We start from the raw sequence: 15,185 nt of genomic DNA on the forward strand, positions 1-15,185 counted from the left end.
GTGCCCCACTTCCCCCTATAAACAAAAATTAAGTAGATAAATTGAAGAAAAGTTTTCCACCGGTTTTATATGGAGATTGGTCACCAACACTTAAGACGGCGGTAGACGCTATTGCGCAAACGTGGCCTTTTAAATAGCATGAACCTAAAACATTTCTTTTCCATAGCACAAGCTCAAAAGCAGTATCAAGTATCAGATATTTAAATTAAATTTAAATTATTAAAGAATAGAAAACACTTTTGGATAATGAATTAACATCTTGTTCAGTAAAACACTCGGTTAACAAAATATTCTATATTACTTGTAACATGTTATGTTTTATCAATAAATATTTCAAAATTATTTATTATTTATTTAAAATTACCTATTTAATTATTTCTAATCAAGTTTACTATAAATACTAGAAAAAAAACAATAATATAGTGGTTATATCAGGGACATGACGTTTCCTATGTTTCCCATATGTTTCTAGCGTGCCGAAAAAACTTTTGACTTTATTAGCTGTTTTCTGTCATTGTAGAATGAACTAGTAAAAAACACTAATACAAAATAAAAACCAATTTAATAACGAAAAGGCAACCGAAAACCCTAAATTGGCAACCTACATAGTTTTGGAGATATCTCGTGAAATGTGTACGAAAACAGGAAAAAAATTACACTAGAACTGGTCGCATTTTTCAAAGATCATATCACTCCCCTGGGTTATATGATAAATCTTAAAAAATCAAAATTCCATAACAGAAATTTTCACCTATAATCAAGAAAAAACAAATTCAAAATTTAAATATATTATCAATTTATCAATAAATAGGAAATACAAGATTATATTTTCAACCATTATCTTAGTTTATGAAACAAAATGAAAAATTACACTTGAAAGTTATTGCTATATGTAAATATTGTGATTAAATGAATGTAAAATTTGATATAAAATTTTATTTAGTGTGGTGTTCAATAATACCAGTTCGACAATTAATAGCAACATACCCTTACAGATCTGAGTACAAGTTAAGGGAAAGTTTAAGTAATAATTTTGAGATTATAGTTTATTCATTATTGCATTTAAAATTACGTTAATCTATCTCTCGACTAATTCTCAGATTAGTAACTAGAAAACAAGCCAATAAAAAAGTTAGTGCAAATATATTGGAGAGGTTTCATCTTTATTGAGGCTTATTATTCCGCTAAGCCACAAGATAATATTCAAATATAAATAACAATTACTAAAAAGAAAATAAAATGTTTAAATACATATATTATCTATTATATCATTATGTAAAATTCCATCCAGTACAAAGGAATAAAGTTTTAAAAGAGTATGGGGCAGTTCATACAGCTTTATTGCATTTTTCAATAAATTAGGTAACATAGAGAACTATACTATACTTTGTCATATGCACAAAAGTAAAAGAGAAGCCAGTACGGCTATTAATGTGAAAGGTTCCCGTCTTTGTTATTTATTGTTTTTCTTCAGTATTTGTCAGTAATTTTATAGATTGATGATTTTGATATCTATTTTTATGGATGTTTTTAGTTTTTAAAGGATTTTCAACGTAGGATACTGGTCAAAATAGGCCTAAAGGCCTAAGACCTTGGTAAGGGAGGAAACAAAAAAGTAATAGAGAAGCAATGCAACGCAGAGTACCTCAGAGTGCGACTCCAATAGTGTAAACAAACTGATATCAGTAATATTGAATTCATTTACACTATTGCAGTCCGAAAAGAATTGGAGCAATTTTATCAAAAAATTCTACAAGGCTTTTCTTCTATTTTAAAATATTTTATGAATATACGTAGACAGAAAGTGCATTTAGATCACAAAAGGCTTCAATATAATATTTCTACAATACATACATACTAATGTACAAGCATAGGGGAAAGCGCGCTTCGTTCAGGCGACTGAAACTTTTTACGCCCATTTACAGGAAATTCAAGTCATTGGACCATTAGGTTAAAATATAATATCATAATGGGCCATATTCATTAATAACATATAGTAAAAATAAGTTGTTCGAAGCTTGAATAGTCCGAAGTTAACGCGCTTTCCCCTACGTAATTTAATGACACGAACGTAACTGCTCTAAATTCTTGGTGGCTACTCTTATCTAACGATAATTTCGCATTCAGGAGACAGAAAAAAGTCGCCCTGAAATCTTGGCACACTAATATAGAGAGTTCCGCGTTGAGTGACAACGCATTGAATGACTTTCAAACTTAGGGGAAAGCGCGCTACCTTCAGACGACTCAAGCTTCGGACAATTTAATTCTTTCTCCAGGTTCCTTATTGATGTCACCCATAGCCCTTTTCTAAAAATTTGAGGTTTTGGACTAGCTATTAAAATATAATAATATAATGGGCCAAATTCATTTACAACACATTTAAAAAATGATTTGTGCGAAGCATAAATCGTCTGAAGGTAGCGCGCTTTCCTCTACTATTTTTTTCAATTTTCAATTCAGTTTATTTTCATCTCTTATCGTCTTTTTACCGTTTTTACCCCTTTCCCATGCGTTCATCGCTGTCTTGGAGTTGATTCTGGCCTCCAAGACCAATCAATAAAAACGTGCCTTCACAAACTGTGTGTTATTTGTTACAACAGGGGCCTCTCGACATTTCATTTTACCATACGCTTTGCATAGAGGCACTGAAGACTATTGGAAAGTTTTTTCCTAAAGGGAATTGACTTATCAGTGTGATATATTTCGAAATCGTGCATTTAAAGCTATCTAAAAATACATATTTCATAATGTTCGCCGAAATAATACAAGAACTACGAGCAAATTTGTTTAAGTCGCGGTGCAATATCTACAAAATTTTTAGAACGAAAAGTGAAAAATAGCTTCACTTTTTATTAGACTTGATGGGCCCCTGTTTACAATGTCATTTTTGACAACTGCACCGGAAATAGGCCAATCGGAGTAGAGCGGGGGTCCTTTTTTTCATTAAAAAACCAAAAAAAAATACAAATATGAAGAAGAACTATAAACTAATCAAGTAATCACTGAAATTACATTACTTGATTCCACGAGCATAGGACTGACAACCTCATTCCGTACAAGAAAAAATAATAATTCATGTCTAGAAATCCCCTTGCGGGAAGGCCTAGTTGTCATAGTATGTTGTGCCAGCACTATTATTATTATTATTATTATTATTATTATGTGATATAATTTCTAAAGTATTGAAAATCTAAAATTTCATGGAAATTTGAAAGACAAAAGAAGTGGTCGAAATTGCAAGCTGTAGCCGAATTTTACAATATCAAATTTGAGAATGAGATTTTCAAATTTGAGAATCCTATTCTCAAACTCACACTACTCAAAATACTCACATTGATTTGAGAACGTTTTGTTCGAAAAATCGCATGCAACTTGCACAATGAGATGCTCAGAGCAAACGTAGACCGTTTTAATAGGGAATCGCATACAATGGAGACCACTCTTGCTCTGAGCGTCTCCAATGTGAGTTGAGTTTCAACTCAATGTGAGTAAAATTGTGTGAGTTTGAGCAAAAAAGTTTGAGTTTGATAATTCAGTAAACTCAACCTTTTCATCTTTCACATTTACTAAAAACAAATATGTTCAAAAACATCTAAAATGATACTATTTATTATTTTTTATGAATATTGCAATATGATTGAGCATCTTATTGTGCGATTTTTCGAACAAAACGTTCTCAAATCAATGTGAGTATTCTGAGTAGTGTGAGTTTGAGAATAGGATTCTCAAATTTGAAAATCTCATTCTCAAATTTGATATTGTAAAATTCGGCTACTGGTCAAAATTTGGTACAATTACCCCACATCCATACATTTTTTTAGCTTGGAAAATCCAACATCCTCCCACATTTATTGAAATACATGTAAAATCAAACCTTTAATTGTGTCCGAAGACAATGAACTTAATAGTCCAGCCTCATTCCAAAACTTATTGTCCAATAGAGCAATCCAAGGTATTCACCAAACACTCGAATTAAATGCTATGCACCTGAAATTTCATTCTATTTCACTATAAATGTAGACATTAGAATATTATTATAGGAGTATTACGAGTATCAAAAGGTATTAATCAAAATTTCATACAAATCTAACACAGTTGAAATCCATGACAAACAAAATAAAATTGCAAAATTAAAAGCAAAAAACAATTAATAGGGATGAGCTAAAGGAATGATTCGTTGGATTCGATTTTTTGAAACTATACCACTAAAGTTTTCAGGAAGACGTTCTTTCAAATCGAATTCTTCTTCCCTACTTCTTTTTATAAGTTTCGTTACATGGGAAAGTGCCCATGCTTGATACCATTGGAAGCTTCGTAATAACTAAATTTTCCATGTTTCGCAATATATATGTGACTCATCGCAACAATATTTTAAATACTATGGGAAAGTGACTAGTTTTTAAAATATATTGCAGAGTCACGTTTATTGAGAAACATAGGAAAAATTTAGTCATTACGAAGCTTCCAATGGTACCAAGCATGGGCACTGTCCCCTAGCTTTATAAAACTACCAAGTGCTTTATTAAGCAACTTACATTTTTTACCGGTTGTAAGTTTGATGTGAGACTTGTACGCAGAAGCCGTGAGTCCCAAAGTCAGTGATTCAGTCTATTTAGTTACTGCTACATTTAATTGAAGCTATGTATATTATAGTGCTATTCAAAATCTATATAAAACATTGCATTGTCTCGCACGCGAGATGATCAATATTCCAGTGAATAATAAAATTGCTACCTATAGCCAGATTATAATACAAGCAATCACATATCCAAAAATTCCAATCATTCCACAATATAAAGTGCCGACGGCCGTATAAAATCGAGATAGATTTTGGATTAAATATCCCCAGCATGATAGCACGAAGACACCTCTAAAGGGGCAGAAAGGTGATGTGAAAGATAAAAATGGGCAATTTATGAAGACATCTCCAAAAGAGCTAAAGAACAGTGAGGAGTGAAAAAACACCTCAACATTTACACCTTGATTGTATTTCTATGCAAATTAATTAGCTCCCATAATCAATTCAGAAAGCTCACAAAAGCTCCTTAACAAAACTCCATCGTGCTTAGATGCATGGCATGAAAAACGTGTGATGGAATAATAATGAAGAATATTAATAAAAATTGTATATGATTATGACAAATGTGTCAGTATCTGGAGACCGGTTTATTGGGCACCCAGAGGAGCATCCTCTTTTTATTCCGCCAAAAGCGAGACTATGTTTACCATCATCTTCGTACGGGCATAAATAACAGATTTGAATAGTTAAATAATCAAAATATTTTGTTTAATCAACATGAGGTGCTTTTGGGCATCCACAGTAAAAAAAAAATGGCACTAAAATATCACCAGAAAGATATCTTAGCGGTAGCAACAAGAAAAATCATCGCCCACGTGCTAATGAAAAGACTCATTTTAATTAATTCATTGTCGTTTTATCTCAATTGCACGGGTTTCCTCATTAAAATTTCAATTAACTCTTTTTCACTCTACCGCTTCGTTCGTATACAATTTCCCTAACTCTCGATTGGGATGGAAAATGTGGATAGTGAAGTGGCCTCTCAGTGGTACAAAAAAAATACGCGCTGGATTGCTAAATGAGCAAAAGTTGGAATTCTCAACATTTCTCCCAACAAATTTTCACACTCGCAGTCTATTATTGAGTTTTCACCAATTTGCGGCTACATTTGCGAAAAATTTTCATCGAATTTTCGTTGTCATGGGAAAAGTGTCAGCATTCTCCGCATGTATTTTATGATTTCTCAATCGCACACTCGAAAAAACTGCACCATCGCTGAGGGACGACGATAAAAAAAAGGCAATTGTAATGTAACCCATTTCATTATGTCTCGTAAATACCCTACAACAAAAATGTCCATCGGCATTATGCGACTATGTCGTTCGATATATCGCTTATCATTCACGAAAACAATGTCATAATTCCATCTTTGTGTCGAATAGTCCTAATTAACATAAAACTGAAATACCGGAGTGAATGTTGGTTCACCGTGTTTCCGAAAATTGGTGGATGCGTCGATTGAAATCCTAAAGGAAATTTTAATACAGTAGAGTTCCTCAAATCTAAATCTCTCAAATTCTCGAACGACGACAGACGAACGGTTAATTTCAAATTGTCAAATATGAGGTTATGTTAAAAGAATTTGTACTCTGGATAATTGACAATCAGTCCTATTTCCCTGTTGCTTCCCGAATATTCACATACATTATAAAAGTTTAAAATAAAAAGAATATTGGGAAAACTGGGGCACTATCGAACACGGGGTAGCACGCAACAGTGCGATTTTTTAATCAGATATTTTAGACGCCAGAGGACGAGACCTGTATGAATTCATAAAAACTATAGGGATGCTTGTCCACTGAAGAAATAGTCGTCATAGTCCAAGTAGTTTAAAAATAAAAATCATTGTTTGGTGGTGCCCCACTTTCTCCTACGTCACCACGAAGATTTCTAAGGAAGTACGAGCGGTTCATTTAACCCTTTAACGACGAGATACTTTTTACGGACTGGAAATCAACAATAAAAATTAAACTGGGAAACATAATCAATGATAAGTCTTACATCTAACCATTCAAAGTCCAACAGAGTCTGATTCGGTATGTTTTTTGCTTCTATGAACGATAGGAACGAAAATAGCCTACAAAATCAAGTAATTTTTCTGACAATGCCAATGAATAATATTTTTCGCTGTAATGAAAAATATTACGTATGAGTATTGTACTTTTTATCGCCAAGAGTTTTTCTTAAAAAAAAATTGAAGTATTAAAAACAAATAAAATCAATTTATGAATTTGAGAATTTAAAAATTCGCCATTTTTGAGCTTAAATATTTCCTACATAGCAAATAGTTAGAGTCTTGCAAAAAATATTCTAGATTCCTTCAACCTTCTACTTTACAATTACGTACAGACATAAGGAAAAAATAACTTTAGGTAGTCAGGCAAAATTATTTTCTTTATGGGACACCGGTGTTCCAATCGTCCTTAAAGGGTTAAAGAGTATATAATTCAAAGTCACATACATTCCGTTAATTTTTTTAATATCATCCGAACTTGGGAAGTAAGAAATGTCATTTATACACCAAAGCTTTTGAATTTCCGGAACCCTACTGTATCTGTTTACACGTACTAAAAATAAAATAATCACTGATTCGCCAAAGCTTTAAAAATGTGAAATAGAAAAACGAAAAATCACTCAATTATTTTTTTGTACTCTTAAATAACTTATATATTTACTCTGAATTCTGTGGAAATATCCAACATTCTGGTAAAATTTTAAATTTATTGATCGACATATCGTCAACTTGTCTAACAGAGTGTCACACTAAGGGCCTTGACAGACCTGAGGATTAGCCGAGACACGGCTTAGCGTAATTACATTAGAAATAATGGTAAAACTACATTTTCATTATTTTCCACTAAGTCGTCTCTCGGCTTAAGTCGTAAGTGTGTCTAGGGCATAAGAAACATCATCATCAAAAAACATTATGAGAAGGTATTTCCCAACCGATTAAAACAAATAAGAAATCATTGCAACGGTTTTAAAATAATTTGCAAATGTGAATCGGTTCCGAACTTTAGTAAACCGACAAATACTTCAAACGGTAATAGATCGTTTTTGACCGGTAATGGACGCTTTGACCGATAATTTTTCTTCGAAATTTAATTACATTACTTTTACACAATTTTAACAATTTCTTTTATGAGTTCGACCACTGAATAACTTTTGATTAACCAATTATAGTACACAACCAATTTTCAGAAAGTAGCATCAAAGTTATGAGTTCGAGCAATCAGCAAAGGCCCTTTTATATAACATTATAGGACAACGTGACTTAACCTTTAATGTGATGTGCACAGCACTATTATGCTTACTTATTACACTCATGTCTTATCTCCCTAAAAAAAACCTATCAATTGCCATCATCCATTATTTCTCTTGCTAAACAACATCAAATATTGTGACTTCCAGGATTGAAAAAAAAGAGATGGAGAGAAAAAAAACCCACATTATGAAAGGAATAATTTTGACGAATTGGGCAAACGCTTTCAACACAATTATCATCCTAGTAATTGCCCATAATGGAGTTGTGTACAAGAACGCACCAATGGAAAAAACATCATTTCAGGCAATTTTTCTTCTCCTCAAGAAAAAACAACCCATTGTATTGTAACATCAAGAAAAATAAGCTCTATGCCATTCGTGCCCACGGAATAAGTTGTTTAAACTATTCCTTTTTTTATAAAGTGCCTTGTCAATGGTGTTCTTTTCACCACCAATTTTTGTTCTGGATGTTAATGGATTTGTAATTTGAACATCTATTCGCACTATTGCATTCATGGTACAATTAGCGCCCAAAATTTTAGTTATTAGCCTATAAGTGATAGAGCATAAGTCATTCGAAATGTTTTCCAATCCACTTAACACAACTATTTTTCACGCCTTTTCCATCATTAGCTCAAAAAGACATTTTTCCTTACAGACCCGTTGAATGTCTTTATTTAAAATTATTCATCGACAAAAATGCACTCAGAAAAAAGGCATTAGAAAGCAAGTGTACGTAGAGAAATTATTAATTTATTAAACTTAGATAAATTATTTTCAAAGATTACGAAATATTTTATAATGTTTTTTTTTAATCAAATGAAATCCAGAAGGTTTTTATAAAAAGAAAGTAAAATAAAATGAGACATAGGACAAGCCTTGCAAGTTTCGCACACACTCTAACCTCGATCCCTCATATTTTTCCTATATTCCTTTAATAAATTTGACCCATTTGACCTAACTATTTTCATGAAAAGTATGACTTAATACTAAGCTATTGAAATATATTGCAATTGGTCAGAAATAGTTAGGTATAGGCAATAGTTAAAGGAATATGGGAAGAATAAGAAGTGTTTGAAACCAAAATATGTGCGAAGCCTGAAAGATTTCCCCTGCTATTTCAATCAAGATTTATTGATGTTTAAAGCTAAGGACTTACTTAAGCTATAAGGATTCCGTAAAAGACGGGACAGTAGTATAATCAAAATAATGTCAATTTTCCACTTAATCGCCTCTCGGCTTATCTGACTAATCTTAAGGCCTATATAGGCTCTGCAATAACTTGATTTTATGGTAATCTTTTTAGATGATTTTTTTTACATTCTAAGCTTCTAGGGGGATGTGGGGCACCTTTGAAAGTCGGGCACCTTTGAAATTGAGATTTGTCTCCTTTGCTTCAGTCGAATTGAGCCATATTATAATGTAATTTAGTTTCTCAATCTGTGTGTCCAGATAAGTTATATCACGATAAGGCTCAAATTTACTTAAAAATAGGTGAAAAATCCCAATTTCAAAGGTGCCCCACTTCCCCCTATAGTCCAAAACAAACTGCCATCTCATCTTTTTTTTTGCATTTTCCGAATATTTCAACTTCCTCTATAATAGATTTGTTATTAAATTAAATTAAATCCTGAAAGAAATATTCTGGAAATGCAAAATCAATAAACTGTCACAAATCTAAATGTTGCAACCTGCTGACATATTTAAAAAAAAAAAAAAAAAAACAAACATTTTATGATTAAATTGCATGGCATTTGTTTGTAATTTTGGCAATTATATCCCAGGTCAAATATTTAAAACAAAGTAAATTTACACTATTTATATTAACCCCAAATAGAGATTACAACAGCTAAAACAACGTTTATTGGATCAATGGGAACATTTATGTTAAAACACACAGTTTACGCGACATACAATTACAGTTATTTCGAAAATTATTTATAGTTATTTAATTATAATAGTTACAATTCTTGTGCTAGGTCTATAAATCTTCTTAGTTCATAACCTAAAGAACGGTACTTCTTTATAATGACATCTTATAGAATTTTCTATGCTAGACGTTACAAAACGCACTTTTAAAGTTCGTTTTGTCACAATTCTGTAAATTTATAAATACAAAATTCTCATTATAGAGTAGGGGAAGGCATTCAGGGGACACTCAAGAGATCAAGTGGTAGAGCACTCGCTCTATGATGCAAGTGTTCCGGTTTAGAATCCTTTTAGGTCATCATGCAATTTTTTCTAGCATTAAAGGCAGAATCACATTGACAGTAAAATGCTCACTGTATTTCGTAAATTTACGCATTTTCATTGCAATTCTTACGCAAATTCTTGATTACCGTATTACCTTATCTCATACTTGGTGACACTAGGTGAAAATAATACAAGAAATTTGAAGAAATAAAAGGAAAATACGATAAACGGTGAGCAAAAAAAACTTTACGATTAATTTCTCTTACAGTTTTTTTTTGCTCACCGTTTATCGAATTTTCGTTTTATTTCTTCAATTTTCTTATATTATTTTCACCTAGTGCCACCCAGTATGAGATAAGGTAATACGGTAATCCAGAATTTTCGTAAGAATTACAATGAAAATGCGCAAATTAACGAAATACGATGAGGCCACGGCGAGCATTTTATTGTCAATGTGATTCTGCCTTAAAGGTGTTCGAATTGAATCCAGTAAGCTTCACTGCACTTGGTTCCAAGGGGCATGGGACTAACAACCCCATCCCGTACAAGAAAATAATAATAATGGATGTTCCGAACTTCCATTGCGAGGATTTTGTCTATAAAGCAGCCTTTTCTCCTTTGAGCATTTTTGCGAAGAATAATTTATTCAAAATATAACTTCAATTATCTGAACAATAGACTTCTCAATACTGCTTTCCACACATGAAGAAAGTCATATAGTTTCTGTTTATTAGTATTTTCACAAATATCAAAAAAAATGTTAATGACTCTATTGACCTTTTTTGACGCTTGTAATTCAGAAACGCAAGAATTGCAAGCGAGATCGTTAAGTGAAAAAGATTTATAGTTTGCTGACGTTATCTCAAAAATTTGTTAAGTATCCTTAATTTGCATCTTCTTATTATATTTTTTTAAATCCTGTTTTTAAGCTAATTCTTCACCTATCTAGGGGAAAGTACTCTCCCTTCGAACGTTCATGCCTTCGAATAATGTGAATTTTCTTTTAGTTTTCCTAACACTTACACATTTCTATTAAATATTAGTTAGCTTATCATCAATTGTTGATAATTCTGTGATAATTAAGTGGAAATCTCTTACGAAAAACAAAAGAAATTCACATTATTCGAAGGAATGAACGTTCGAAGGAAGAGCACTTTCCCCTACTATGGAGTACCTACAACATTTCGAAAGAAAATTTTTATCTTTCTTAACATTTAAACGGGTCCCTAAAATTCAATTCACATTCTTGTAGCCAGGATTAGCAAACACCTCAGCGACTAATAAAATAAGTACGATTAATATTATTTGTCCTTACCCCGAAAGTCTCACTTCGCAATTCTTTATCAATTGAATTACCTTCTTCAGAAATGACTTACTATTGAATACAAAATTTAGAGCTATACAGTTGTTTCAGTGTTCAGTTTTATTGAAATTTTTGGGTATGAATCCTCCTAAGAAGATGACGCACAATATAAAAAAGATAAAAAAGGAAAGTCACCATTCTTAAAAATTGTTCTCCTCAACCTTAAGCTCTTCCGATTATAATGGATCTTTTATTGAAGAAAATTTGGTATCCTAGAGTGGCCCTATAGAATCTGTATTGCATTTTTATGAGACTATTTAAATTGGGCATTATTTAATGACCCTTCATTTCCTCTGGAGCGTCCTCCGTGGCAGTTAAAAGACACCCACTCGTTGGAATAGGTGAAAAGAAGACCTACCGGGAACAGTAGGAGAAAAAGGCCGAATGGTGGCATCCAATATTGGATCATCAACACTCGAAATGATCATAAATTTGTAATTAATTAGAGATGATATTGAGAGAAACTATCCCCTTCGATACATTGTCCTCCTCCTGTGAAAAGATTTCTTAGTCAGAATACTGCAATAAATTCGCAGCTGGAGAGCACCATAGAATGTCTCTTCCATCTGTGACCACAAGATACCCCATCTCTCATCAAAGAACTTGCGCGTTGACCAGCAGTCAGTTTGAGAGTCATCTTAAGAAGAAGTATCTCCTGGAATTTTTGTCTCCACCTCTTCGTTCTTCCTCACTTCCACACAACATTTTTATTAAAATTACCCATGATACCCATTTGGGATTTCGTGAGATCTATGTGTATAGATATATATGTCGTCCCTCCTCAATGAAAAGAAAATGATTATGAATCGCACCTTCGATGCCACTTGTTCTCCTACCCCCCAGTGTATTTCCCATTTCCAATTGGATCAGACGACCGAAGAAGAGTTGGATGGTCTACCCAACCGAAAAATTAATGGCAATCCACAGGCAACTGTTCGGTGCTGAGCGCGTGAATAAATTCCAAAATCAACATTTCTGAGTCAGCGGGACACTTTTTTCGGGATGCTCTTGATCCAGACGCAGAATGAGAAAATATTACACCTTTCTGAATTAATTCAATGACGATGGAATTTGATTTTATGGGTGATGAGTGGAGACCCAAGACCCTAACACACCACTTGTATGGAAAAAACCTAAGAAAATTTTAAAAGGAAATTCTGCTATGCAGAAGATGATCAATAAATTTTCCAATAGTGATCAGCTGAAGAAGGGAAAATTCCCCTAGAGAAACGAATGGGAGAGTTTCAGAAGGAAAACAGTAGCTGAAGTGTGTTAAATGGTGACCCGCTGGGATTTATTTGAGTTTGTTTTGTGAGATTGGAGATTGCGATACCAATTCCCCGGCCACATGTTTCATTCATTATGATGTGTGTCTGTCTCTGGGCTACAAGTGTTTCTGCGTGAAATGAGATTTCATTCATTTAAATATGAATCCATAGCCAATTTAACCCTTGAATTCCTAAACGATTTTAGTTACGTATGCAACGACTCAAGTTCACCATATAGGGGAAATCTTTCAGGCTTTGCATACTCCTAAAATAAACCTGATCTTTTTTTCAGGGAATGTGTGACTTAAGACTATCTATTGAAGTCTAGGTCAGATTCATTAAACAAATATGTGAAAAATATAAAATGTTTGAAGCCAGAGTATGTGCGAAGTCTGAAAGACTTCCCCTAGTCAAAACTCCCTACCAATCCTACAACTTCAAAATATGCATACAAATTTTAAAAGTTATTAAGAAAACTAATAGACGAATTGAATGTTAGGAAACCATAAACCAAAATATTGCATAACGTGCATAGGGGAGACCGGGGAGGTTTAGGACAGGGGTAGTGTGGGACAAGGCGATTTTTTCATTATTTTTTTTAAATAAATGGGATTTAACCACTACTCAATCGTAGGCAATATTAAAATGTATCTTGACTAAAAGAATGGATATCCTCAGTTTTATTGTTTTAATTCTATCAACACTTTTTTAAAAATTGATGAAAATTGTATATTTTTACATCTCACTCAGTGTTCCTCTTTGTATTTTATATAAGCGATATATAATCAAAACTTTTTTATCTCATTAGGTAGCAGTGTAATCTGGGAACATATTTTTATAAAAGTTTCAGAGATTATATGCTCTTGTTTTTTACATAAAGGTTTTAAATACCAAAACTACGTGCGGGGATGTTTGGGACACATGAAAGGGGATGAATGGGACGTTGATTTTCGACAAGATTGTAGGTGGCGTGCAATTGTTTATTGTCAAAATGAAGAGTAATGCCCAGTTTTTACTAAAAATCTCCCTCTTGTGTAAACTTTACCAGTGGAGCAGATTTCTCTAACTACAGAGACAAACAAACCATCAATGTCTTGGGAATCAATAATTTCTTCTCAGAGGATATTCGATCTTTGCCCAATCCCGTTAAAAACTATTTTCTCGAAAATTTATCGAGCAATATCCTCTACAATTTTCACAAGTTCTCCAGAAAAGGCGAGAGCTAATTCAGAGAAATAAGGAAAAACAGGTACCATGGAGTTGTCGTAAAATCAAACAAGAATCGGCCAATGAGTTCAATACTAAAAGTGTTAAGAGACTATACTCGCCTGAGGAGTTTGATGATCATGATTTCAATATTTAGAATAAAAAAAGCAAAGAAAGGTAGATGGAAAATAAGAAGAAAATACTTTAAATAATTGATTGACAATAACTGACTCTATTGTACATATAAAATTGATATTAATTTTTAAGTATGAAATAAAAGATGAAACATTTTTCTTTCTATCAGAAATATTTTTAAAGTAGTATTTAAAATTAATTAACGTGCTCCAATAATGCAAGTTATGCGAGAAAAAATGCGTGCCAAACATCCCCTTTTGCGTCCCATACTGCCCCACATCGGGGAGGTTTGGGACAAAGCGTCAAGTTAAATGTTTTATCTTCTCCAAGAAAACTCAGCTGCTTTCCAAGTTCTATCGAGTACTTTTTATAAAGTCAATACCCATAAGTATCCTATAGCCCGCATTAAATTGTAATACATTATCGTGATTTTTTGGAATAGTGTCTCAAAGTCTAAACACGAAAAACTGTCCCAAACCTCCCCAATCTCCCCTATTATTTTCTTATGAACACTCAGAAATCTAAAGAGATTTCTGATCAGTAAACTTTTTTTAGTGGCACTCATTGGATCAAGTGGTAAAGTACTCGATCTATATGATGCAAGTACCTCGAATTGGAATCCCCTTTCGGTCATCAGAAATTTTTCTAGCATTATAGGTGTTTGAATTGCATCCAGTTTTACTGCACTTGATTCCACGTGGCATAAGACTGATAACCCCACCCCTATCTAAGACAAAAAATAATAATATATGTCCTCTCGCTGTTGAGAAGGCCTAGTTCCTCTATGGAATATTATGCCAGCATTATTATTATTAGTACATAGAAAATATGCTTTTCCATGCTTTTCCTAAATAGTTGACTTTGCAGTAAGGCCTATAAAAAAGCTGGGAAAATACTGATAAATATGGGGTAATTTGTGACACTTTAATTCATCTTACTACCAGGCTCTTGTTTATGTTATAATATTCTTTTGACATATTTTCATATGAAATATATTTTCTAAATCTTACTGTGAATTTACTTTTTAAGTCATTTTTTCAAAAATGACTTGAAATCAGTGTCTAGATAAACTTATGGTAGTTTAGAAAAGGCGCACGGAATACGAATTTGACCAAGTAAATATTAATCAAATTATTATTTTATTTTCTCCCATGTGTTCTGCCACATTTTACCCCGT

The 15,185-nt window shown here is 32.9% G+C and overlaps 1 protein-coding gene across 2 annotated transcripts in view; it reads left to right on the plus strand.

The window, feature by feature from the left end:
- LOC129803525 (protein SOX-15) overlaps nt 1–15,185 on the plus strand; it is a 45,984-nt gene that overhangs the window by 1,185 nt on the left and 29,614 nt on the right. The gene's annotated exons all lie outside the window — the stretch shown is intronic.

This window comes from Phlebotomus papatasi, chromosome 2 (assembly GCF_024763615.1).
Source record: "Phlebotomus papatasi isolate M1 chromosome 2, Ppap_2.1, whole genome shotgun sequence".
In the NCBI taxonomy this organism is placed as follows: domain Eukaryota; kingdom Metazoa; phylum Arthropoda; class Insecta; order Diptera; family Psychodidae; genus Phlebotomus; species Phlebotomus papatasi.